General features: G+C 40.2%; 1 long non-coding RNA gene across 1 annotated transcript in view; it reads right to left on the reverse strand.

Annotated features, from left to right (window-relative positions):
* LOC135330371 (uncharacterized) overlaps positions 1-27,686 on the reverse strand; it is a 78,150-nt gene that overhangs the window by 12,793 nt on the left and 37,671 nt on the right. The window lies entirely within an intron of this gene.

Genomic DNA, 27,686 nt, shown 5'->3' on the forward strand with positions numbered 1-27,686 from the left:
AAATCCAAAGTCGCAAACCCTTGACAAAAAGGAGAGACAGCAAATATACCTATCCTCGGTGTACAAGCATGCTGCTTTGTGGCTTTTTAGCCAGGTATGTCCATTTAGAACCCTCCCTCCCACCCTCAACACAGAAACAATTTGTTTACTACTGAAAGAATAATCAAATTACACAATATTTAATTTTCCTCATATTTTTATCTGACTCTGAATAAGGAATTTAAAAAAAAAACAAATAAAATGAATCATACCAGAGGATTCAAAGTGAAGAGATGAAGCAGCAGCTGAGCGGATGAAAGAGTTTCAAAGCTAAGATCAGTATTGGTTGGGGAGATGCAGGGAAATACTAACTTGTCTTCTCCTACCTGCTGCCCCCCACAGCCTGCTCCCCTGCCCATCACAGCTCCTTCTGGTTCCAGCCGCAGACATGGTCCCAAGTCTGGTCATTACACCTGGGAGTGCTGCAAAACCACTGCAATGATCAGTTAACTTCCCAGTTCAGACCTACCACTACCAGAGAGATTGTGCTCTCTTGAAATCCCTTCAGATCCCCTATTCTGCCTCCTTTTTTGTCAGTTTTCAATGGAAAGATCAGTTTTCAAAGAGAATACAAAGGGTCCAGTGAGTGATTTAATAGATTCTAGGTTAAATAAATACTAAACAGTGCTGTATACAGTGGTATTCAGACAGCTGGAAAGCATATATAGTCTTTTCAATGGGGTCTCAGAGGAAAAAGAGGAGAGGAAGGGGAAAAAGAGAAAGTGTTTCAAAGGCAGCAAAACCCCACCACAAATTGCAAGGATCTATGGGAAGCATATTCCCTAGAAGATGAGTAAATGGGAAGGACATGCACAGATTTTTTTGCTGGTACATGGTAGGTGAGGTAGAAGTGATGATCTTGAATACCAGTGACAGAAAGAAATGCTGAAAATATACAAAGGAAAGAAAAGCACCACTCAAAAAGAGACGGCCCCCATTAGCAGCCAGCCTTCGCCCAAGGCTCTGCAGAAGCAGATGCAGCAACTCTTGCCTGCTAGGCAGAGTCCTGCATTTTGTAACACAACACCGTCAGAGGGGTTTTGCACAGCGCACTCTTCGTAGCAATCACTTGGATAGTCTCCTGCTCTTCCCAGGGCTGCTGGAAGGGAGGAAGAGGGTAGGGGAAGACTGAACAAGCAATTCAGAGGTCTGTGAGGCAGAGGGGGATAACAGCCAAATAGAGATTTCCCTTTAGGTCGGAGCAATAAAAGCATATGCCAGAGGGTTGACTTAAGGTCTGTTCTGAGGGCTGGGAAAGATGAAATGTAGGATTTAAACTCAAGGCAAGATAACATTTTCTTTTAGGAGCTCAGACTGTTTACATTCCACTTACAGCTGTGAATGTGCCTGGATAACCCACTGCCCTGAGCATCCCCTCCATCTCCTAGGGCTGGCACAGACTTCATTTGCCCCAGGGAGGAAGCTAAAAATACTTGTTTTATGATCTGATCTGTTCTGTCCTGAGAAGGGCTATATACAGGTAAGTCACCCTACCAATCTCTTCAAAGATAAAAATGCTTTAGCTTTCCTGGCATTCGAGAGCCCAATTCCCAAAAGTATAATTCAACTGCTACAGTGGTAAAAATTCCTTCCTTTTTTTTGTCAGATATTATTTCAGTGAAATTGGAAAACAATAGAGACCTATGGGCTCTGTTAGACAATTTCACTGTCAAGCAGGTGTAACAGGAAAGGATGAGTGTCCTGTTCCCTTTTAAGACTTTATATTCTCCAATGCCTTTTCCCAAACTATCTTTCCAAATAAAGAAAAACTTCTCTGAACAACAAAAAGAAAAGGTTTGGGAACAGATACATAGGTTCACACTCCCATCACTAATGACAGTCTCTCCCTCCTGGAGATGGGAGCAGAAAAGTAACTTCAACAGAGCATCACCATAGATGTTAAACCTTCAAATAGACATTTCATTAATTTCAAACAATTCACATTTCCAAACACCAGTAGAGGATGTGGCTATGACCAAACTGTGATGACCTGAAGGATACTTTGTTTGCTCCCTCAATTCCTTATTCAATCTTACACTTGTAACTTTGACCTCTCAGCTTGAAGAATGGCAACCATTCCAAAGGCACAGCCTTGCATTCATGCTTATTAGTATTTAAAGACACATATAGCGCATGTGGGATTCGCTCACCTGCCGACAAGAGTTGGCTCCTGTATCATACAGGACGGAAGTGCAGCGCCATGACCTGCTGTCACCACCCAAGGCAACTGGCTGCCCCTGACCTGCCAGCCAGTACTGTGTCACTCTGAAACAGGAGAGCAACTGCAGCTAAGGAGATGTTAAAATCCGTGCAGAAGCTAGTTTGGTACTGTGGCTCCTCACCACATGAGTAGATATGCCCCATCATGTTCTCACTATATGAGCAGTGTCTCATGTACCAGGCCAACACAGCAGTTAAGGTCTGCACTGGGGAGACAGTCTGCTAAAGCTGCAGTCAGATCCCTTCACACCAAGTCCCAGTTTCTTACAGAAACACCTTCTTCAACTTTCTCCCATTAGGACATCTCCTCATTTTATATATTTTCCTTTCTGTGAGAAAAAAGGCATGCTAAGCTCCTAATAAACAACTGATCTATTGAAGACATCAGTCTTATCATCCCACTATTTGGTCAGCTTCACCAAATAGTACCATCTGGGAGCAAAAACAAATACCTCTACGGACCTAACAGTGCCAGTCTCTACTTTTGTATCTGTACACAGCCAGCTCAGGGAATAGCAAACACACAAGGCAAGTGACCTGTGTTCAGCACCCTGCTCTGTCTAGGTTTTGAATGCCTGTCCTCCTGTTTTTAAGAAAAATGGGAAGCCAGGAAAGCTTCTACACCTGCATACTCAACAGATCTTGGAAATCCACTTGGAAATCTTTCATGTTCCAGCAGGAAGAAAAAATGTTTTTCTCCTTAAATAAATAACAGCCTGACACTTAGGATATGCTCTTGGGTGCAGGAGATAAGAGTCTGAAACTGTCTGGGAGAGAACTGATCCAGAGTCTCTTACAACTGACAGAATGCCCTAACCTGTAGTCTATTAAACAGAAAAGGCAAGAACATCACCTTGAAGAATCTATGCCTTTCTTTGCTTGTCCTCCATCCCCTAAGCATACAAAGTATTTTATTCAGGGTCAAATGACTAAGTTTATTAAGGGACAGTTTGATTCCAGAAAAATGAAAAACTATGAAATAGAATTTGATTCAAGTAGGTATCTAAATCTTTCCAGTGGGCCAAGAATAAATAGCAAACGGTTGTTCAGACAACCCGTGTTTAACCCACCCTGTCCCCCACTGGACTGCCTTGTTTCTTCTTCCAACCCAGCTTCTCTCCACATCCTCACAGTTCCCTTCTGATTTCCTTTCATTCTTTGAGCTTCCTCCCCAGTGAGCCGGGCAAGGCCATTTCAGCTGCTATCCCCTCCTCTTCCGGGCAGCTTGCTGGCCTGTTCACAGCTCACGGGACCCTCATGGATCTCCTGGACCCATATCCACAGACCCTTGCCCTCCTGCTTCCCCAAAGCAACACAGAATTTAAACAGCAGAAACCTCCCATTTTACTAGACCTTGCAGCACTTTTACAGGAATTGATGTCAGCTTGAACATGTGGCATTTGGAAAGAAGACATTTGTACTCTGGGAACAGCGAAAGCTGTTTCCTTTGCTTTGTAATTAGATCTTCAAGTTGGCCTAATCCAAGTGCTGCATAAAAGGGCTTTATTCTTCTTAGCCTCAGTCACTCCAGTTGGAAAAAAAGTCAGTCAAATTGCACTAAAAGGTATCCTTAAATCCATTTTGTGGCACAGACCCAAAACTTACTAACAAATGGACCATGCATAATTGAAAGGAGTCCAGCAGGGTTAAAACACTGGATGACGATATCATGGAAACGGGCCCATCTTCTGCAGCTCTGGAACTGGAATCTTATCACGAATAAGATGCTTTGGATAAAAAAGAGCAGGAATGGCCTGCACCTTCACTTAAAGCTAGGGTTAAAATCATTCAAGAAACTAGATGTCCCAATTCTTGTCATTATATTTCACATGCCCATCGATCTAGGAGCAGAAATTCCCTTTACACTGTATTTCCCAGCTTTCCAGAAACTTGCTGAGTGACAACGGACAAATCACCGGGCCTGAGGGTGTCAGTGTCTCCTATGCAAAATGTGGACTGATGAGGAGTGCCACGCATAAGCACATTATTACTGACAGGAGATGAGCTCCTTCTAAAATTTTGTCCTAGACATAGGAAAATACGCCTGTAAAGTGCTGCTTAAGGTCTGGCCTGAAAAAGTGTTCTAGCCCCAAATTTGCTGTGAAACACAGATGAAAAACACTGCACAGATTCTCCCATTTTGCAAAAATAAATCTCAGTATGAGATCCACATGGACTACATTTTCCCCTGGGCCTTTCTTCCCCCACTGGAAACTGAAACAGATTTTTTAAATTCTCCCAGCAGGAAGCACTCTGTGATGCCTCTGCTCCAGCAGAGCCCCAGAAATCATACAGTGATTATACTTAATTTTGTTCTAACAAGAAGTTTTTATCATGGGCCATCTTATTTTCATCAGCAGAAGGAAATCTTTGACAGCAGCTCTGCATCCAATTTCTCTAATAGCAAATTCATTTCAAGATTCCCAGTCCCCCACCTCAAATTGTTTCTAGCGTTCTGGCATAGCTTAGTACCCTCAGTTGTACCAATGCAACTCTTTGTACAGCTGCACCCTAAACTAGATCTGTGATCATCCCAACATATGTACAAGCACGTAAATCCATACCACTTCTTCATTCCCCACACATACCCTTGTGTGTTTACTGACTTAGTTTAGAAAACCTCCACTCTCAAAAACTGATTTGGCAGAAGTGAGGGACTAATAAATTTAACAGGGTGACAGTGGGTGGAGCTGGGAGATGCTTTTATCATGAGCTTTCCTGCAAGAGAAATTGCAGGGGGTCATTAATTTGAAGTTAAGAGTTGTGAGTCAGTTTGAAAGGTTTTGCTGAGAGGTACGATCTCCCAGGTTGCAGACACACAAAATAAGAAATAATTATCCTTTTGAAGGCACACAAATAAGAATTGGAGTACTCCTGCTTTGACAATATAGCAGGAACAGTTTAAGAACTGCAACAAAAGTACAAGATGTTCAGTTTTCCTTAAATAACTTTTCAGGAGGTGTCTGCTTTCCTCAGAAAATTTGAGGCTTCCATTAGAAAGCTGAAAACTTTCAAATAATTTTTTTAGGTTTTACTTCCAAATGTGGGTCTTCATAAAGAAGCGTTTTCAGTGCTTTTCAATTATTTCATATCAAGCTAAAGTTTTTGGTGGAAAAAAGTATGACCACTGCCATTGATTAAACAAAGGGCCATTAGGAAATGCCACATCTACCATCCATAGCAGCACCTTATAAACATGACCTTGTTTCTGCTTTCCTTTCTTAGGGGAGGAAAAAAAAATCATTGAGAAAGATGCAGCAGCAGTGTGTGCACTTCCTCTGATACCCACCAAATGTTGCAGTTCTAGTTTCTTGCTTGAATATTACACAGAAAATGTGTGAGCACAGCATAAAAACTAAGCATACTTTCTTTGCAAAGTTCTCTTATGATTAATTTTGAAAACCTAACAGCAGCGTTTCATACTATGCTGATGAGGCACAGGAACAATTAGCAGCTCTTTGAGGACCCTGATTTCCTCTGTGGGCAGGTTTCACAGAGAGCTGCTCACTATTCTCTATCTATATAATACCACAAACAGACTTGTTAGAGGTACACATTAAAAATGAATAAATATTTTGTTGCCTTATTTCCTATGTAAAAATAGGCTCACAAGAACTCAAGGGAACATGTGGCCTCCCCCCACCCAGGCTACTACATCACTGACTGAAGACAACATCTAGTTTTGTCAATACCATTTTAAATTAAATCAACCCAAGATATGAAGTGCCACGCAAAGTGAAGCTTAAAAAAAACCCAACCCTCTTATCTGATATCATATTAAATTGATACACACTGAACACCACCAGCTAAATAACAGATTTTAGATTGGAAGCCAGGGGGCCTGCTCAAAAGACAGACAAAAGATAGCTGAACAAACAGCAAGAGGGTTTTTTTTTCTTTCTTGAAAAAAACACAAAACAAGACACACCTTTGCACAACTATTTAGTTCACTTTGGAGCTACGGAAACTAGAGGGCAGTGAGCACGAGAACGTCAAGCAGCCAAGCATTGATTCATTGATTTCAATTCATTTCCAGCAGCTGAAGGTTTAGCAAAGAACATTCCCTGGTCCCTGGGCTGTCCTGGGGCATGAATCCCATCAGCTCAGTGCCACAAGACCAGAGTGAAACAGCTTCACAAAGGAGCAGGGAGCAGCGCTGTAAGAGCCAGAGCAAATCAGCACAAGCGACGGAAGGCCGCTGGCCAAAGCGAGCTCTGCAGCCCTTCTCCTCCCTGGCTTGGGTGGCGAGAGGACGGGGGTGTTGGGCCACCGTCTGCCGCTTCACACAGCGACAAGGGGAAAGATTAGCTCATCTTTCAGTGACAGACAGGAGCTTGGCCTGTGTTTTTTCCACAAACATCACCTTTCCCAAGGGAGAGAATTGAAGCCCTTGTCTGTCCGAAGCAGTAAGTGTCAGTTATCAAATGCAAACTCGCCGCCTCCCAGTCAGCACTTCTGCAGCATGACAAGCAGCTGGAGGGAACAGCACAATAACCCATTGAGCCTGCAAAAGAGAAAGCTCATTGCCACAGGGCAATGTTACAGGTCTTGCTGAAGCTCAGAGAAGGTAATTAGAGGCCTTATATAATCTGTTCCCCTCACGTCTAGGCTGTAATGGAAAACGGACCTCCACAGCTCTTTTAAGGAATTTAACGTACTCCCAGAGACTCTCTTTACTTAAAGCATATGGTGTTTCTAGTGTAATCCCCCAACCATGAATACTGTGCAAAATACTTAGTGCTGGATAACCTTTTCAGTACAATGGCTTTGCAGTTTCTGCATTGCAAATGCATGCAGAGCTTAATTGATTTAATGCCTTTTGCCATGGAAGAGATTTTGAAAAAAAACTGACTCCTATCTCAGTTGAAAATAAACCTATTTTCAAGGCAAATGAAAAAAAGAGCCCTTTTCTTTCTGAGCCAAACTGCTTTCAGCTAAGAGACTTGGAGCAAAAGATGCAAAGACCATTTGCCTACACTCATGACAGTGACGCTGCGAATTAAACCTTGCTATGACATTCATGAGCATTTTGTTAAAGTAATGATAGGAAAAAAAAGCAAACAAACTTGCTTCAGAACCTCGGCCTAGCTCTGTTGGAGCAAGCATCCAAAATCAAGTTATAAATTGATGAAAAAAAAACAAAGAAATCTCAGCCCCCCCCCCCCCCGCCAGAAAAAGCTCACAATAAAAGTTTGAAAAAGTTATAATAAGAAGTCTCAAAATATGAAGAAACCAATGAAATTGGAAAAGGCTACTTTCCTATAAGTGAAAACAACATTAAAAAAGAAGGCATGACAATAACTGATAAATCCAGCAAGGCTGAGGTAAACTCTCATTCTGGAGGAATGGCTTACAGCATGCTGAAAGCACTTGAAATCTGCCAGGCACAACAGGTGAAGAGACAGCTGTTTCCTTAAATGTGATGTAAAGGGAAGAGGATCAAGTGAACAGCAGGAAGCAAGGAGACAGCGGTTTTAAGCGTTTTCTGCAGAAGCAGTAGCCTGGACTGGTTAAACGGCAGTTTCATCTCAGGAGCTTTGAATACATTGGAAGTGGCCACCACTTCACAGGAGCTCCCAGTCTAAGCAGAAAGGTAGGCAAAGAAAAAAGTAGGAAAGGGAACAGTTATCCAGACTTTATAGATGAGGAACAAAGGCACAAATGGATTAAGTTACTTGTCACACAATGCCTTGTGTCTCAAATAGCAAATCCCATAGTCTAAGTAATGAAGACCACTCTTTCTCTTGACACTAATTGCACACAATCTAAAGGAAAGGCAGGCTTTATCACTGAGAAGGATTAATCCTCCTAATTACGTGGAGTAGTTCAAAAGGAGCTGAGAACATAAGTGAAAGAACAAAAAGGAATCAGCTGAGTTACATCAAAAATAAGCACTAGACTTCCCACTAAATATGAAGCTTCCATCAGTCAGAGGCCCCAGGGGGGTGCAGAACTGGAGACAGTGGTATTTATTGAGGAACAAAAAAAGCACCAAGAACTTTTGGCAGCTTTTATGTAATAGCACCATGGAGTCTACCAGAGTGGATTACAGAAAGCAGGAGATCTGAATTGGACCCCTTCAGCTCCCGCTGCCTGAAGTAATTTCAGGCTAATTATTTAGCTTAGCATCTTCAGTAGAAGTGGCCGAACTTGCAAACTGATCTTAGAATAGGCATCCAAATTGAAGACATCTAAAAATTAGTAACCATTTTCAGTGCTTTGCCCTTTGCTTTGCACATGCTTCTGCATCACAGCCTATAAATGAAGAGAATGGAAAACACCATCTTTGTAAGGTGGTCAGACATCTCTGATGTCTCAAGGAGCAGTGGGATGCTCTCTCACAATCAAGGTGCGCTAATAATGGAGCTACAGCAGTATCTGCAGATCAGCACCTGTACTGGCTAGTCACAGGCATGTTACCAGTCAGGACTGAGAAGCTTGAATGGGAGCAAGATTTTTAATGAATGCCTTCTCTAAATAAATGGTTTTGTGACTTTTCCTCTGCAATTACACAGCACTTGGGACCTCCTCTCAGTAAGAGCTATCCATGATGCCTTAGTGACAGTTTGGATCTGCTCTCCAATGTGAATAAATTGTTCCTTCACAAGTCAGATTCTGAAGAGAAGAAAAACTATTATAAATCCAGAAAAATACAACCAAAGCAAAGGAGGTTAATCCAGTACAGATAGGAGTCTTGTCCTCTGTGCATTTCTCTTCTTATTTCTGCAGTTTTCCTGCATCTTTGAAGTGTAACAAAGCCTAACAGACACACATTAGCCTAAATGAGATTACAGATCTCAGCAAGCCTCATATGGAACAATCCTTTGTCAGATCGTAATTGCATTGTTGTTCTTTCACTTCACAACAAAAGCTACTAATGAAAGTGTAATATGAAAAGTGTTTTCTCCCTGGCAAGAATGTTGGTCTTAAAACTTAACACTGGCAGAAGAACAAAAACAAAATCCAACATACTAAAAATCCAATAATGTTTAATACAAGCTACAGATTGAGCTATGATTTCATCCTGCTTTTATTAACTTAATCCTTACAGATACCCAGCTCTTTGTGTGGTGTCTTAGATCAACTGTGTAAATTATGCCTCAGAAACCTTGTTTCATCAATGTAATTGATAATTATGTTTTTTGTGCTAGAATCACTAAGAGTGGTTAAACAAGATCCATCCTTGACAAGACTCCAGTAGCAGCCTCCATTCAGCTTGGTTGCTCTCTTTCAATGGTACTCTTGGCCATTTTCTCTCTAGATAGCTCCTTACACACTAAGTTTTCCTGTTAACCCAGTCTTCTCCAGTTAAACAGGCAATTTTCCAGGAAGCACCAGACCAAGAGATTGAGATTCATGGAAAAGGGAGATGATTTTTATTTAATCCATTGTTTTGTTTGGATGATCAGTTATAGGAGATCATAGTCAGAACAGTCTGCTAGACTACCTTTAATAGATCCATGTTGCCTGTTACCATTTTTTAATTCACAATAATTTATTTTTCAGGTCATGTACTTAGTCTATTCTACATTTCATTGTAGAGTTACCATACTTTGTTCTCATGTTTGGCTTTTATTCCCCCCTTTTTCTTTCAAGCTTGGTTGCAGCTTCATTTTTTCCACATTTATCTTTTTCCCATTATGCTATTTGACCTCTAGAACAACTTTCCCCCACTCCCTATAGACTCTGCCCTTCTGTCAAAGTCATTCTTAATACGGCTCTACCTCCAGTTACATTCTGGAATTTCTTAGAAGTTCCCTTTTCTTTCTCTCCTTCATTCATGATGACACAGATTCCTGATAGTTTTAACATTTTGACCATGACTATATTCCCAGCCTCTTCCACAGTCAAACCCCCTGAGCTCCTCAATCGTGTGATTTCATTCTCCACTTGCCTTAGTTTACCTGTCTGTTCTTTCAAAAATATCAGTTCAGACTTACTTTTGCTTCTTCTATTATATGCCAGGTCACTGAGAAAGTGAGATTGGTTGGAAGCTTTTCTGCAGAGGGAAGAAAAGCCTTTAAGTCCTCCATTCCCAAATTCAAACAATGGAATAAGGAAAGCCCTGTTGCTTCAACACTGTGCAGGCAGCGGTCCAGAGTTACATAAGTGGAGGAAGGTCAGAAATGCAGCCAGGCCTCCTCAGCTGGAATTCCCGACACACAGAAGCTATTGTCCATCCGAAATGAGTAAAGGGACATTATTGAGAACTTTCCCTTTGAGTAAACAGGGTCAAACGCAATATCCAAGAAAATCCCCAAGTCAGCAAAAACAAAAAGCAATTGTGTTCCCCCAGGCCAAATGTAGCCATAGGGAAAGGAGGAAGAGGCCTTTTGACCATGTGAAAAGAGAAAGTTGTCAGAGAGAACTTTTATTTTGTTGTCATGCTACTTCAGCACAAATGTATCCCCTGTATTTCCACAAGAAATTTCAGCAAATGAATTGCCAAAAATCTGAGAAGTTGAACAAACAAAATACTAACCAACTTCCTGAGAAATGGTCTTTAGTAAACTTTGATTTGATCTGCTGAACTCTGGAGCGAGAAAAAGCAGAAAAAAATAAAGAAATGGCTTCTCAACTAGACCTTTCTTGAGTATAGAATTTTCAGTCCAGCGGTCAAAAGAGTAAGTTAAATTCATTTAACAAAGTCTTAATTTCATTATCACCTTGGAAACTTTTCTTTCAGAATGCATGCTTTTATATTTGAAAATTTATTTCAAATCAAAACATCAAAACATCATTTTGAAAGTAAACTTTTTTGAAACAGGAGTCTATTGATAACTTCAGCTCTCCCCATCTGAACAGACAGGCAAATTTACCATGCAGGGAAAGATGACTGTGCTCATTAGAACAGCACCTTCCTGCAACTGAGATGGTCAGAAAATGCATTTTGCATACGTTGGGGAAAAAAAATTTCTGTACTTGAAAATCTGGTGCAAATGTGTGGCTCCAGGGAGCCACAGCATTAATACACTAGTATTCAGCTGGGTTTTTTTTGACATGCTGTTATAAGAACTTGATCCCTGGGAGATATGGGACTTGAATTTATTTTTCTTACAGAAAAGTGAATTTAATCAGTGAAACATAAGATCAAATTGCAACACAGCATTAACAAAAGTTTAAATAGCATCTTTCTAGCATACTGCCATTTCAGAAAGCTGCACTGTGTTCTTCCCAGGAAGACTGACTTTTAAATATTTATAGGATCAAATGCTATTGGCAGAGGATTTGCTTGACCTTTTCCCTGCCAACAGAGTATAGCTCTATAGTGTCTTTACTAGTATTTTAACTGTGCTTATTTTTAAATATGGCAGTTATCAGTGATTGAGGCCAGCTTTGGAGACCAGCAGAACACAAAGACAGACTCAGCTTCATCATATCATGAACAGGGGCTTTTGGATCTATACCCTCAGTACAGGCTCTAAAGTTGTCTGATGTGCCATACGATAAAAAGAATTAATGAAGTAACACTTTTCTAATAGTTTGTTGTACCAGCTCTCCAGCCGCTCATATTAGATTGTGTTCTTACTGAAATCATAAGATGGATTCACAGCATCTCAGCTAACCTTACAGTATCACACCAGCTAAGTCGATTTTGCCTCGATTTAACACACCTCAATCTGCATACACTGGGAAAGCGAGGATTGTTCAAATATCAAACATAAGCCCACTGTCATTGTTCTAGATATACCAACAAGAAAAGAAATCTTTCTGTAATAAAGCTGGGATACTAATTTAAATACAAAGTTAAACAAGCTTTGGAGACTGATCTTCCAAACTTTCAATTATAGGATAAGATTTTTTTCTAAATAGAAACTGAAATATTACAGCCCTCACTACACATATTCAACTGGCAAGATGCTGAAGATGCTAAGCTAGCAATTCTTCTCTACCAGAAAAGCTTTGAATATCACTACTGCACAGGATGAAAGAACACCATATAGTGGTTTGTTTCTGTTAAATTATTCTCCAACTGAAGCTGGCATAGATTCAATGCTGTACAGCATGTTGGAGGAATGGCATCTCACAGAATAAAGCTTTATCTACATAAAACCATTTAAGTGATGCTAAAAAACCCTGTGTATCATTTTATTAACCCCTTCTTCCACCACAGAAGAAGCAGAGAAACAATCATTTCCTGCTGATGGTAACAAATTTTACATGATTTACATGATTTGAGGTTTGAAGGAAAATCACTAATTTCACACACTAGTTATTACTTTAGTTTTCTGTACCCACTCTACTGCTAGATTCCTATGACATAACAATATTAAGCCTAGTAAAGAAGTCCAAGAATAACCATAGCTGACAAATGAACAGATTAGAGCAAAGCAGGTATAAAACATCACATGATTATTCTCCCTCTCCTACCACAGAGGGGACTTCATCTGACCCCATGGAGACATCACTGAAGAAAGCAACATCAGCACAACGCTCTAAAGTGATACCAACTAGATCTTGAGGAGTTTAAGCATCTTTTTCCCATTGAAACCCGTGAATTGTGCTCCTAAATGTCTTTAGAGCTCTGGAACAGAGTTCAGAGAGGCACCCGGCAACACCTTATCCAACTGAGGCCACTATTCCCTCTGGGTTAACTGGCGTCTTTAAGGGGTCAAGTCAGAGCTGTGTAGAGAAAACTTGCTAATTTATTTTGTTCTTGAATGGCAAAAAATCTTACGAGGCTCTAAGCAATTTTCTCAGTAGAAATAACATTTCAATTCCTGAGAAGGGAGCAGGGGAGGGAAAGGATGTTTTCTGTTTTGTTTTTATATTAGTTTCCATTCAGGTGTCTGTTAAACTGATTTCAGTGTGTGATGCATTCTGTATTTAAGCAACAGTGTGTTGTATCTTAGATGTCATTTCATTTAACACCTTCTGAAAGAAATTCACATTATCACAATTCACCCTATCTGCTGTTAATTCTGAACATAAGTAGAATATATTAATCAATGCCAGAGGCAAAGGAACCCAACATAAATTAACTAGCTGCATTAAGGAATAAGTGATTGCTCCATAATACACTGCACACAGAAGATGAGTTTTTCTTTTCCTGGCACTCATCATAAGTGAACTTTTATCATGACAGACAGAACTTCAAAAGGTTTCAATTGATTAAAAGCAAGAACAAATCACAACTCCCCTTCTCATTCCCTCAAAAAGATTAATGTAAAGCACCTTGGGATTTGTCTACATGAAAAGCTTCATATAAAATAATCATTGTAAAATGCTTGCCAGCATTTGTCAGCTATTCGGAGGACAGCATTTGACATCTCTATTAAAACCTTTCTCGATTAGTATTCCATTCAGCATCAGTAAATGATAAGTGTCAAGCCGTCACAACAGAGTCCCAGCTGATGCAACTGAAAAAGAATCTAATGCAAATTCCAGCAGGCTTCGGATGTATTAAAAATAATTCCCCAGTTAGAGCCTAACTTTATTTGCTGACAGATGCTTTTGAAAACAAGCTAACTTTTGAAGCCAGCAAATGGTAATCACACAGGCAATAGAGGCTGCATCAGTGGAATAAGCACAGCAAACACAAATAAGACTCCTTATTTCTAAATGAAACTTGAGCACATCTGCCAATATCAACAGGCACTGCACCACTGTCTTTTGGAGGTTCGTCTGCTTGTGTAAGCTGTCCCAATTCTGCGGCTGCAGGGAAAAGCTGCTTTCAAATTTCACCTACATCAGCAGCGAGGAGTAATGTCACAAAAACAGAATTAGTTCCAGTTTATATCCAGATTACTGAGCTTGAAGCCCTTGAAATTTTAATTTTCCCATGAGTGAAATGAAGATAAATAATACCTGCCTGCCATAAGAAGGAATTGGGCTGTCTCATTAATATTTGCTCAGTGTTTGAGAAGTTCTAATGCTAAGTAATGACAACTCAAATACTATAATTTTGTCTCAAGTTCATCCTGTGCATAATGCCACTGATTTCAATTGACTTGCACCAAAAGATGTCTGGTCAGCACTTCCCCCCCCAAGCACACTGGTGCACAGAAGTTACTAAACAGCAAAATGGATTCCTGTATTTTCTACTCCTGCCAAATACAACACAGATGGCTTCTTTGGCATGCAGCCAAGCAGACACAGCTCTTCTTACCTGGCACCAAATTCCCATGCCAGTGCACCGCTCAGCTGCCTGAACTCACCTTCATACACAAAAACAAGATATTTAAAACCAAAGGGAATCAAAAGTAAATTTCATTTCCCTTCCCATTTACCAGCCTACAGGAGGAAAAAGCTTTTGCTTCAGGCTTTCTTATTAGAGCTTCCCTTATACAGCTGGACTGTACCAGCTGCTGGTATACAGCTGGAGTGTTAGCACTGGAACCATTATTTGGTTTGCAACACACCTGTAGAGCCAAGAACTGTAGACATGAAACACAGGAAAACACGTCACACTAGGAAAGGTGAGAAATAGGGTTGCTGGCAAGATTTGGGTCAAAGCAAGCCAGCAAAGGTAGGCTGTATTCTCCATAATCAATACATCGCCATCAATAGAAGTGGGGAAAGGAACGGTAATGCAGCAATTCAGATTCAAAAGCTCAAGGAAAACCCCTATGTGACCTTGGCTAAGTCACACACCCTCACATTCAAAAAGTAATTTTCTTTATAAAAATGGTCATCTTGAATACCACTATCAGCTATTGCTTAAAATCCCACCAATGCCTCAGTTTACCACTTAAACTCTACAGATATTTTAGCTGCACTTCTATACATTACCAAAAAACACTTAGTCTTGGCAGCGAGTTGCTTGCTGCCTATCTTCTTGCTGTGCCTGAATGAGATCAATTCTAGATAATGCTCCTGTTGGAGGAATTATCATCAGGACATACAACATGGAAAAAAGTCTCTGCACAGAATACACTAAGAATCAAAAAATTATTTTCAAAGATAAGCAGAGGAAGAGGTTCTTTTCACACACAGTGGCCTAATGTTTAGACGCCTAACCAAAACAAAACGTTCAGGTCTTCTGAACGGACATGAACACCTCTCAGCAAAGACATGACCACCAGCCATAGACTATTCCTATGCAGTTTTGGTTTTGCAGCTGTGCTTCTTTAGCTTACCCGTAAAAATAAGAGTTGAGAGATCCTCAGAGGCTACAATAACAAGGAACAATCAATAGAAGCATAGTATCTATCTTCAATAGAAGACTAGTTTTAGCCAATAGCTACATTTAGTTTCTTTCCTCACTGAATAAGAAAAAATCCTGTTACACTGATTTCTTGTATTTTTAAATGAAAAAAGGGACGTGCTGGGGATTAACATAAGTGAAAAAGGACCAAAACCTCATAATTCTGGAACAAAATGTCCTGGAACACAATGGAAAATTTAGATTTGAATCAAGATTCATTTTCACAGTGAGTATTTTTTCATTTTCTGTTCAAGCAGTCAAAAGAAAAAAATAGCACATTTAATGAAAAAATAAGCTGAATCCCACAATGTCAGAGTATGAATGTGGAAAATACCTCAAGGTAAATAACAAATCAGCCAGAGGGATGTAATAAAAAAGAGGCCACACATATGAAGCCACTTCATGAAAGTGGGACTGCAGGACAGCAGAAAGTGGATGGACTGAAACAGGGGGCCATGGAGGAGGGCTGGAACTTTAGAGACAAAGAAAAGTATTGATCACCACTTGGCTTGCATAGCTGGGCCTGATGAACTCTAAAATATTTCAATATACAGTCTGATTCATAGGACCAAGGGCTTAAATTTGTAGGTACATGAAAAAGGTAATATGTAATTAGTATAAGCAACAGAATTATGACAATCTGGCCTATTGCCACTTTGCTTAATGAAAAGCACACTTCCTCCCTCCTCTAACACATCCACATTTCAATCCAGGTGGTGATATTTTACCCATAGCCACTGATCAGTAGACTTTAACCACAAAAAGCTGCAAAGATTTATCTTAAATCAAGCTGAATGCCCTCCACCCCAAAACATTTACGTAACCCAATCCTCCTTCCCTGCAAAAGTCCTCTATGCATATCATTCACAGAAAGTTTCAAATAAAGGGTTGGACACTCATGGATAGCAAGAATATTTGCAGCTACAACAAGGGTTTTTCCAAAGTGCCAGTATTTTTTGTAAGGAGTTTAATCTTCTCATAGACCAATTCAAAAACCAGGCACTGAGTATTGGAGTTAGGAATAACCTCAAATTACTCCACAGCTGTCCACACAGGCTCTCACTGTTCCTTAAAACAGCTGGTATTAGCCACTATCAAACAATTCAATATAAAACAAGCTTTGTGTGTCAATCCATACATGAATTACCCTATCTTTTATAGTCTCCACAGGTTAACTTTTTCAAAATGGAATTTTATAGCTAGAAGAATGCAATTCCTCCCACCAAACTCCCTTTACCATGAATTACACCAGACTGCAAAATAAATCATCAACTCAAGACTCTTACGTGTGCACTTCCAGTGCAAAATTGCTGACGAGGCCAACACTTCAATAGCAGAAGAAATTAGAACCAGGTTTTCCTCTCCACGTGAGAGCTTCATGTTGAGATTGTTACTGCAACATTCATAAATCTTGCCAAAAGCATAAGGAATCGAGTTACAACTCTGGAAGCGGTTAAGTGAAAACTACATAGAATAAGAAAAGAGTCATGTGTTGTTGATAGAGGGCCTCTGCCCACCAGGTCTTTGCCAGCAGGCAAGGCTACAGTGTCAACCCACCTTCGCTGGCGCCAGGGTCACAGCACAGCCAGCTCCAGCAGCACGGAGACGCTGTTCCCCATGGCAGTGCTGAAATACCGAGGAGCAGGAAAGGGCTGACGGACCCAAAAATGTGAGAAATGAACCCATTAATGGGCAGTCAGGAGGTGGTGGCTTCCCCAGTTCTTCAGCAACTTTGTGTGCAGTGAGCTCCTAACTTATAAGAGCTGGGTCTCCAGCTTACTATGTTCTCAAAAAAACCACTATAGTCAAGTAACATGTTCACACTGAGTAAACTCCTGAAACGATACAGGATCCAGGTTTATTTGTAATCTCAGAGGATTGCTGTTAATCAGCACCAGAATTAAAAGTCTGAAAACTGGAAACTTTAGCTCTGTATTCTAAATCAGCTAGTGCAACTGAAAATCCCATTTTGTCCCAGTCCTGCTCACCTTTTCAGTACAGAACTATTAAACATCAACCTGTACTTTCACTATGAAACTGATCTACGCCAGCTTTAACGATTGACATTTGAGATGATTAAGCTTTCTAAAGACAGTACGAGCATCAGTAGCAGAAACAAACTATCTTTGCATTGAGACATCTTCAGCATGTGAAAAGTAGGAATTGCAATGAGCGTCAGTCCATCTTTCAGACTATGGTTCAGACAATACCACTAGGAGAAGAAATTACGGTCATACTACCAAATTTATCAAAGATTATAATGAATCTTTTGAAAAGCCTCTAGAGATTATGGAAAATACACACTTTTATTCATCATCCTTCAAATCTAAGTTGTTTTCATTCCAAGCTGGGACAAATATTTAAGAAGTTTAGGGCCCCTCCCTCCATTTTATCAAAACATGAGACATTGAGAAATGAGACAGTCAGGAAACTTCAGAAAAACTGGACAGAATTCAGATATGAACTAGAAAGCATTAAAAGGTCAAAGAGGAAGAGCACAACAGCATGTCTTAAGTACATAAATAGTAGTTTCAAAGAGGAATGAAGTAACACTGCTCTACAGAGCCACTGAGGACAGGGCTGCTTAAGTTAAAGCAAAGAAGATCCTTGCTAGGCGTTAGGAGTTAGGAATAAAGAAGATAAAGCACTGGGGAGAAGTTTCTAGTAGAAAGGCTGAAACGTTCCTCCCTTCTCTCCACCCTCTGCCTTCCAGAAATAGTATTTTCCATCAGAAGAATGCTAACTCTGAACATCACAGTTAATTTCCATCACAGCTGTTACTCAGAGACAAAGCAAGTCTCAGCACTGAGTGACATGAGCTGTACGGAAGGACCAAGGCAAAAAAGAAGTTGCACCACAAGACAAGACCCAAAGGTATGATGGACACTGCTATGGTGTTTGGTAAATACCACCGAATTTAATCCAACAGATGTTTTAACTGTAAAGCAAAACATGAGCAAAACTCAAAGGACAAAAAAATCTGATCAGAGGAAAACAAAAGGTGTAGAACAGATCAAGCAGATACTATGCTACGCAGTTTTTAATTTACTTGAATTCACTGCACAGAAAATGCCGAGAGGCTGACCTGGCACAAATTAGCACTGCAACAACTCTGGGTTTTAAAAAAAATTGTTAAAAGTGTCTGTTGAACATTCACATCTGCTAACAATGGTAAGAATAGAAAGGCAAGTAAGGAATGGTTTGCTCTTAGTTCTTTTTATTGTTTGCCAGCCTAACTCACTGTAGTGCAGATATTTTCCTCTGAACTCTGCTTTTAGGCAGATTGTATGTATTCTTATATCACAAGTACTAAGAGGCCATTTCAATACGATGTAGTTTAACAGCCGATTATACGTACTGGCCTACACACTGCCGACAGGTTTCTCTTGCTTCGCTTCCATGCTCCTCTACTGAGAACAGTTTTAACCATGACATCGTTACACAGTTCCATCAACTTAAAACAGGATCCCCCCTTTCTTTTTCCTATTCCTCATGGTTCTTTGGCACCAGTTCCAGGAGCTTTAACACAGCCAGCAGATCTCTAAAGACAGCAGCTCCTTCAGAGGCTTACGCCATTGAAATTAAAGCACATCTGGAGAAACAGAACAGCAATTCTAATTTTTTCATCTCCAAAGGGAAAGGAGCTTAATCTCCCACTGTGGTAACTATGCATTAAGTACTGATGTTGACATCAGCGTTATCTGACAGACTACATTCGCAGCTACTTTTATTAAATTCTCTCTCTGTTACCGTACTACCTGAACACTGCCTCCACAGAATTAATCCTCACAGTGCCCCCCATAAAAGGTGAATAACAAAATTTCCCAGTCTTGTACAGACCTTGCCAGAAGAGCTTCAAAGAAAAAAAATTCCTTATGAAATGCCACTCAGACTCTTCCCCCTCTCTAAGAATATATGTGCACACACACCATTGTGGAAAGCAAAGGCTTCTCCAGTGCAAAACTGCACGTTTAGTCAGCTATGGAGAAACTTATAGATCATGAAGGACAAAGCACAAATGGTTAGGACACTCATCTGAAGTGTTAGTGAACAGGCTTCTTTTATTTATTGTCTGTAGAGAGGGGTTTTTTTATTTGAACCTTAGGACTAGAGTCAGGGTCCCAGAATTAAGGTCATAAGAGGAAGCAAGTTCACTCCACCCTAGACAATCCTATATACTTGGATTTTATTTGGAACAGTGGAGAACTCGTGTAGTGAAAGATAAAAAAGCTGTAAGCAGTCCTAGCTCATAATTTCTGTTCATAGACTCAGAGGTCAGAACTGCAGATGCTGTGAAAAAGTAGGTTCCATTCAAGATGGTGCCAGACTTGGTGTCAACAGGCTGATACTTATCCTAATGTGCCACTGACTTGACTCAAAATTTATGGCATATCATTTCATATCTCTCTGCTCTAGTCTCTCATTTGTAAAACAGAAGTGAGACAAATTCCTTCGTAAGGATATTGTTGGAAGTCCTTCTGCAGATTTCACTGTAGTCGTATGTTCCCCATCTGTAGCGTACTTTCTCCCATTTGACCACACATACATCGGAGACACTGTAACATACTAAAAGTGAACATACTTGCTTTCAGTGCAGTCAACCATGTTACTTTTAATCATCTTCAGCAGGGACTGTGTCCCTAAACTCACACCTGAGAAACTTCTGCAGGACTTATTCTCAAACCATCACTCTACCTTCTCTTCAGTGGTTCCTAAAGCCATTTTCTAGTACTGCAGATTCTAGACTTGTGTGTTACAAAGAATGCAATTTCTGAAATTATCTCTAAGAAAAGAGAAACATTCTCGTGTTTGCAGAGAAATTCTATACTTTCAGGAAGCTTTTCTCAGTCTGCTTTTGCTTTCCTCCATTTCACTGGTAATGGCTACTCCCCTGTGCACCATCGTAAATAGTTTCTGTACACTGGCTTTGGTTATGCTTTTCAAATATCTCAGGCATTATCCTGTCCCTAAATACAGATATGCCTATTTGTTTCATATCCCTAAAGATGAACCCTTTCATCCCCATGTTCATATTTTTTTCCCCGAATTACCCAGTAGCAATCTGGCAAAAGAGTTCCTAAACGATATCCTAGGTGTGCTTTCTCCCCTAACCATAGAGAAGCTGGTAAGCCAAATACAGGTTTTTTTCCACAAGTGAGACATCAATGAGCAATGAAGCCAGTTATTTTCTGATAAGCATCGGTAACTTCTCACCCAGAAATAGTTCTATAGGACTTTGTCTGCACTACCAGAAGTCGCTCATGGTCTTTATTCCAAGCAAATAATTAGTTTTTACTAAGAAAATTAATCCCTTAAAAGTAACAGTTGTGGTCATAACCACATACTTACTAGGACCTCACACAATACAAAGTTTTTGTGGCTTCCTTTAAATAAGTATTCTCAGTGTAACTGCTAACTTGGACAGCATTTTCAAAAAGCTGCATTTACCAAGAGGACTATAAAATAGCCAAACAACATGGCCTGCGATAATGATGCCCAGCTTTATAGTTCAGGCTTTTCACAGGCCTTCAAGGCATGAGAAGGCCTCAAGAGTTGGCCCTCTAGGTAAGCTGGTGCTGGAGGAAACTGTTTATGGGTATTGCCGATTTCTTTCGGAATGTCTTGTGGAACCCAGGGTGAGACCTCATGGGACATAATTCAGTCCTAAGAAATTCCATGGACGTGACCTCACCTTAGAAACTGCAGGTCTACATTTATTACACAACAGCTTCTGACTAAGCTTTTTATGAAGTGTGTAGTTAAGTTGTTTACAGTAAGGAAGGATGAGCTTTTTGAGCTCTTCTCCACAACCCGTCTCCTCCTCCCAAACTGCTACTTGTACCTCTGCCTGTCCCCTCAAGTTTCGATAAGTCATTTTTATATGACCAACACTTGAGGATCATGTCTCTGCTAAACATAGCTGCTTGGAAGCCAGATACTGATCGCAGCTCCAGGAAACGGTCAATGATTATTTTCATCCCAGTTTTTGGGAAGCATCTTGGACTAGAACACTGCCTAATTTAGGTTTTGTTACAGTGAGCAAACTTGATGACCTTGATACACATGTTGATTCAAGCCACAAAAGAAATAAAATGGAAACAATCATGCCTAGTGACTCATCTCTGGCAAATAAAGTTCCATGCAGGGCTTTCAGCTGGCTAGAGAGATACTGAGATTCTGTAGGGCAGGAAAGTTCGTGTTATACTATATACATTTCACACAATGGCATATTAATCTTCATCAAGAAACTGTGCACAGAAAAGCACGTGGCTAGGCTACAAAGGCAAAAAACCCAAACCCACCAAATATTTGCTGCCTGGAAAAACTATTTCAAGGGTTACCAAATATTTAGTGGTTGTTAATTGTGCCAATGCTTTGAGGTTCTGCAGGACTCATTTTCCAGTTTGTCAGAGTAGCAAAACCACACCACTTAAGATCACAGAAGTCAAATTTTGCCACTAATTGATATTACTGTGATGGTGTATACATAAATGCAGACCCTCAGCTGGCTGAGAGTGATACAGATCCACTGAAATTAGAACTGTATGCAGTCACATAGATTTCCAAGGTCTTTGGCCCTATCAACTTCATTGAAGTTTTAGATTTCTATCCTCCTAATTTCCGAATCAAGAGTCAGATTATCTACTCATGAGGCAATCTTTTTGGAAAAAGAAAAACTAAAACACAGCATTTGAGAAAGGCAGCTTCATGGAGGTGATTGTGGATTAAAAAAAAAAAAAAACAATTATTGAGTGTCCCCAATTATTTGTTCTGCTTTCTTTTGTTCCAGTGAGATAGCTGTGGACATATTTTCATGGCTGTAAATAGCGAAGAGCTTTCCATTCGGATATAATCTTTACATTGAGTTCTGAAGCAAACAGCTACCTTCTGGGTTTTGGGGGGGGTATTAAAGGGAAATGCAAAGAAATAAGAAATTGCATTTTACTATCTGTTTTACCTCCTACTGTTCTGTATCATTAGACACTAACAGAGACTAGTTTTACCTACTATAAAAGGAAATCCTATGATGTTCTGCACTGATTGACAGCATTTAAACCTGTTCAGTTAACATTTGCTGTTAACACCAGTCCTAAGTAGGCAGCTTTAATGTTTTTGAATCCTGACATGCCTGGTAAGTAGAAACAGGTAGGTGACTAATGAGAACTTGGTTCGCACTCATTCCTACCCCAGTGACAAGCAATCAAGAATAACAGTTATACCCGTCTTTCTTACACAACTTTAGACTGGTATTCAACGAGGCTCAGCTTCCACGGTTTGAGTTCAAATCATTAATGCTTAGCATCTCTACATTTTATGCCTTCTCGAACTTCAGTGCTAGAAGGCATCTCCTCTACCTTTCCTAGTTTCCTACAGTAACAGACCTACGTTCCACACATTTTTCTGACGAAAAGCAGGCTACAAAACACTTTCATAAAACATGAAGAAAAACAAATAGATGCATTGCACCTCTAAGGGTATAGCTTATCTCTAGTGATTTGCTGGCTTGAGTGGTGTTATATAGATACAGCCTAAACAGAGCCATCATTTGGCCTATCAGAATTTAATGCTATGGGCAAAACAAAGTAGACAGATTGAAGTTTGTCCACATTCAAGGCGAAATTCTGACGCAAAGTGACAAGCAAAACTTCTGACTACAGTTCTGTAAGATGGCATGCCGTTTATCTCAACATCCTACAAATAAGCTAGAAAAGATTTCTTTTTATAGCAACTCAGCATAATTTAATGTCATGCACCCTACAAGGGAGAGAATCTGAGCGTTAGAGGATTAATAAAGCTAGCGTACAATGTTCCTCCATTCAGGATTGTGTAAGACGTACAAGAGTTTCCACTGCAAAGGCTGGCTAACTTTTTCCTTGGAAAAGCACTCAACCCAAACCAGAAACAAAAGACACAGAACCACAAATCAGGCATCAACCACTGGGTCCTACACACATCACCTTTTCAGTCATGTTCAGGAGAGAATAATACTTTCCTAAAGTGTTTTAGCAGGGAAAAGGGAGCCAGTGAACCGGCTGAATAAACTTCCATATGTTAAGCACATCCTCCAAAGAAATACAAAGACTCCAAATGACCTTGTAATTTATGCAGAGAGAAGTAAAAGAGAATGAGAACTGATACAAGGAGGCTCTCTCCTAAAAGATGGGCCTCATCCAAAGCCTACCTAAATCAGCAGGAGTCTTTCCATCAACTTCAAAAGCACTTGTGCCAGATCCTATACAAAGAGTCCTACATCTAGACCAGAATACAGAGATTATGGGGAGACATATTACAACCAACAAAACCACTGCTTAAAACCAGAAGCATGACTCCTCCCCAAATGTCATTGAAACATCTTGTGCAGTTTCCTGCCTTAAAAAAGGACACTCAAATCAATGCTATATGCCAAGAAATAACATAAAAAGGAACTATACCATATACTTCTCTGGAAACCCAGGCCAAGGTGAATTACAAACGTTCAAGTACTATAAGTTCATTTAAAGAATATATCAACTGTCACCAAAATGCATTGTCTCCCACATCCATCTGTAGATCTCCTATCAGATATTATCTGTACAAGCATTCAAAAAAGCACCATTAGCACTATCAGGATACGTATGTACCACATGCACATACCCTGACCACGTATGCTATTTCAATTCCAAGTATCTTTCATACTATGAGTGCCCTGTCTTTTGGTTAGCCTTTGAAAGTGTCTATATGGACCTACAGAGACAGACTTCAATTTCTTCTGCCCATAGCTTAGTCATAAAGCTTAAATTTTTATATGTTTAAACCCACTAGCTGCAATGGGAACTAGGGGCCTGTTTATCTTCGCAGGTCTGTGCACTTTGCCTAAAGGCTGTGCATATCAACATCTAAATAAAAGAAAGCCTCAATGATTTCTTCCAAGGGAGTTGAAGTCAGGTGAAGCAAAAACTTGAACTCAGTTCACCAGCTTAAACCCTTTGGAGATGATCCTAAACTTCTAGATTTCCAGCAACGTAGGCTATTGGATGTCCAGAAATTTCAAACAGCCTCACTATACATGCATAAAACTACTGGTTCACATCTGACACATACGATCCTGCATTGGCACATAAGAACTCTCTCAAGTAATCATGTACATTAGCAACTAGACCATCCCTTCAACCTAAAAAGTTTGCCAGAATATAAATTTTCACAGAAGTGAACATTTATTTTTGATACAGACAATCTGTAAGATTACAGGCCTAATTCAGCAAAACTTTTGAACACATGAATTATTTAATTGTGCAAGTAACTCCACTGAAGGGCTGAAAGCTAGGAATACAAAACACAAGAGGATATAACCTTTTAAGTGGGGGACACACACAGGGCTTTTTTGCTGGTTTTCTGTTTTAAAAGCTTCATTCTCTAGTCATGGAATAGACACCAAGTTTGCTGTTCAGATGCATAAAAACAGTCACAACGATAGACATGTGAACTCAAGGCAGAAAATTAGGTGCAATCTGCTTATCTAATGCATACCGACTTTCTCTCAGAACTGATCAGTTTACCATTAGGAATAGAAGCAACAGCAGTAACAGCCAACATGGAACAGATTATCTGAGGAGAAGGATACCCTGAGATGAGTGAATAGACAATCTCCACTAATGAACGAATGCAAATAATGACTATGAATAGAAGTTTGTGGACATAATGTAATTAATAATAGTATTCCTGATACATTACGTGATCAGCTCTAAACAGAACCACAGTAATTAATTTTACATCTGACTTTAAGGAGATACATAGTAGCAAAAGCATGCTGTGCTTTCTACAGCTCTAAAGGCAAGGTGAAAGTCCACTGCAATAAACTAAGGCACCAGGTCTGGGATTTTTAACTACATTAAAGTCGAGACATCATGGAATCCAGTTGGAGCCATTCCAGACTCTGCTCCATCACTCAGCCCCTAATCAGAACCAGTTGAGGGGAACCTGACTGCACAGCTCTGACTCAAACCCTTGGCATGCACAGAATAAATAAAAAGTAGCAAATTATTAATTTAAAAAACAACCCTTTGACAGAGGTGATACCCTAGCAAATACAAGGGGATTTCAGAAGGATGTGTGTATGTAAATTCCCCCGTTGCCAAGGAAAAGAGACATTATATGTGCAATACGGGAAAGCTCCAGGGCTCAGCACACCTATTTCTTTCGCCACCTTCCCCCTCCCTCTTTTTTTCTACTAATTGTCTAACTATGTCTGAGGCAGTGATCCGTCAGTTTTCCATGCAGGAAGCCAAGCTCAACTGCAGGGCTCATGAAATATCTGGGGTATTAGAGCAAAACCTGCATGCAAGAACACCAAAGTTCAAAACAAACAAAACATCCATGAAACTAGTTTCTGGACCTAGGGCTCAAGAAACAAAAGAAAAAGCCCTCATCTATCATACAGCATCCTAGAAAACGATTCTTTGGATTACATGCCCTCTTACTTTTTTTCCTCCTCTATCATGTTTACCACAGTATGCTCAAACCCTTCATTAAGCTGCATAATGAGCAGCCCACAAATTCTCTACAGAAAATCTGTACACACAGCAGCACACAGAGCACTCATTATTCATGTACTGCTGACAGAAGGTGTTCTTCAAAACTGGCTGTCCTTTTCAACTGGTCCTGGGCTGGTAACAGAAAGCAAAGGGAGGCATTTTGAAATGAAATCAGCTGCCTGGTGGAAAGGAATAAGGAGCAACTGGACACACAGTTCCTCCCTTCTCTCTACCCCCAGCAGTGACTTCAGTAAATTTATCACATCAGGACAGAGTAAGATCCAAACCAAATTTTGAACTCCTGTCTTCCCATAACCCTCCTTATTGATGGAAAATCATATTTCCCCGAACACCCACATGTTCCTCTACTGTGGGCAGCAACTGCAGCTCTCCATAGCAGCATATGTTCTTCCTTAATGACCTGATGTTCCACCCTCCCCTTGGCAGGGCGTACAGCGGGCACTCTGCACGCCTACTTACAAATGTGTACGAATGCCATGGTCACCTCCAGTTGACAAATGGATTGGACAGACTGAAAAGGCACAGATATGGGCATAAACTAATTTGGAATTGGACACTGTCAAGTATTTGGGATTGGCAAAAGTGGAAGTCAGTGCCCTTGGCCACAAAGGAGGGAATCAGGCTAAAAAATGTCATAAGACTTAGAAGAAAAATAAATTCTGATTATCTCGCCTAGTTACATGAAGCCAAAAATCCAAGACTTTAAAATAAATAAACCAAGTTCCCAAAACTGTGACACTTAAAACTGAATATTGGGAGCTGACAGTGCTATGAATGTCTCTGCTACTTCTTTGTCCCTAAGAGTAATGCACTTATTCCAGAAGCCTGACATGCAACCCCTCAGACAAATGATTATGAACTCTGTTGCTATGGCATACATACGTATGTATACATACTTATATCCTCCAAAGTACTTGCTTGTCTGGCAAGCTGGAAGATATAAGACAACAGGGGAATCTTTCCAAGTCACTACAGGAGCTGCTGAGAATCTTCTAGGGCGGTCTGGGTATTTTTCTGGCTTTAATGTCTTTCAGTAAGGAGTGTAGGGTTTGGTGTAGTCCTAACGATTCTCCTTCCCTCTGGCAGCCTTCCACCGTTGTGAGGTAAAGACTGAGGTTTGCAAGAGTGGCAGGGGAAGAAGTTATTCTCAATAACTCCCTAAACCTCCTCCATTTCTCCCTCTCTTGGCTTTCATCATTTCTTTCCCCATCATTCCTCAAAGTACAGTTTAATTACTCCATCATTGCCAAACAGAACCACAAAATCCCTGTTGACTAGTCTTCCAGAATAAAAAACAAACACACACATATAAATACACATACACTCTATAATAACCCCAGTAAATCTAGAACTTGCAGTGATTTAACACATTCCAAATATAGCACAGTCTGCAGCTGAAAACCCCATGGATTTAACTTTTTCCAATCTTGGAAATAAAGCTTTCATCAGCCTGAAACTCCAGTTCTAATAAAACAAGGGAGTGTCTTTCACTTAATGTTACCGCCAATGTCTCAGATGGTGCTGAGCGGTAAAGATTCAGCACAGACACTTACAGATGAAAACTTTAGAGAAGATCCACAGCTTTCTTAGCAGGAGGGAACTTGAGGGCATTGGACAAATTAAGCTAAATTTGCCCTCAAAGGCAATGGCATTATGCAAGTGGAACACTTGGTCCAGTGTATCCAGTTGTCAGTAGTGCTACAGACTTACAGACAACTAAATGAAGGGCTCAGGCTGTCGCTTAACTC

Source organism: Dromaius novaehollandiae, chromosome 20 (genome assembly GCF_036370855.1).
Source record: "Dromaius novaehollandiae isolate bDroNov1 chromosome 20, bDroNov1.hap1, whole genome shotgun sequence".
Classification (NCBI taxonomy): domain Eukaryota; kingdom Metazoa; phylum Chordata; class Aves; order Casuariiformes; family Dromaiidae; genus Dromaius; species Dromaius novaehollandiae.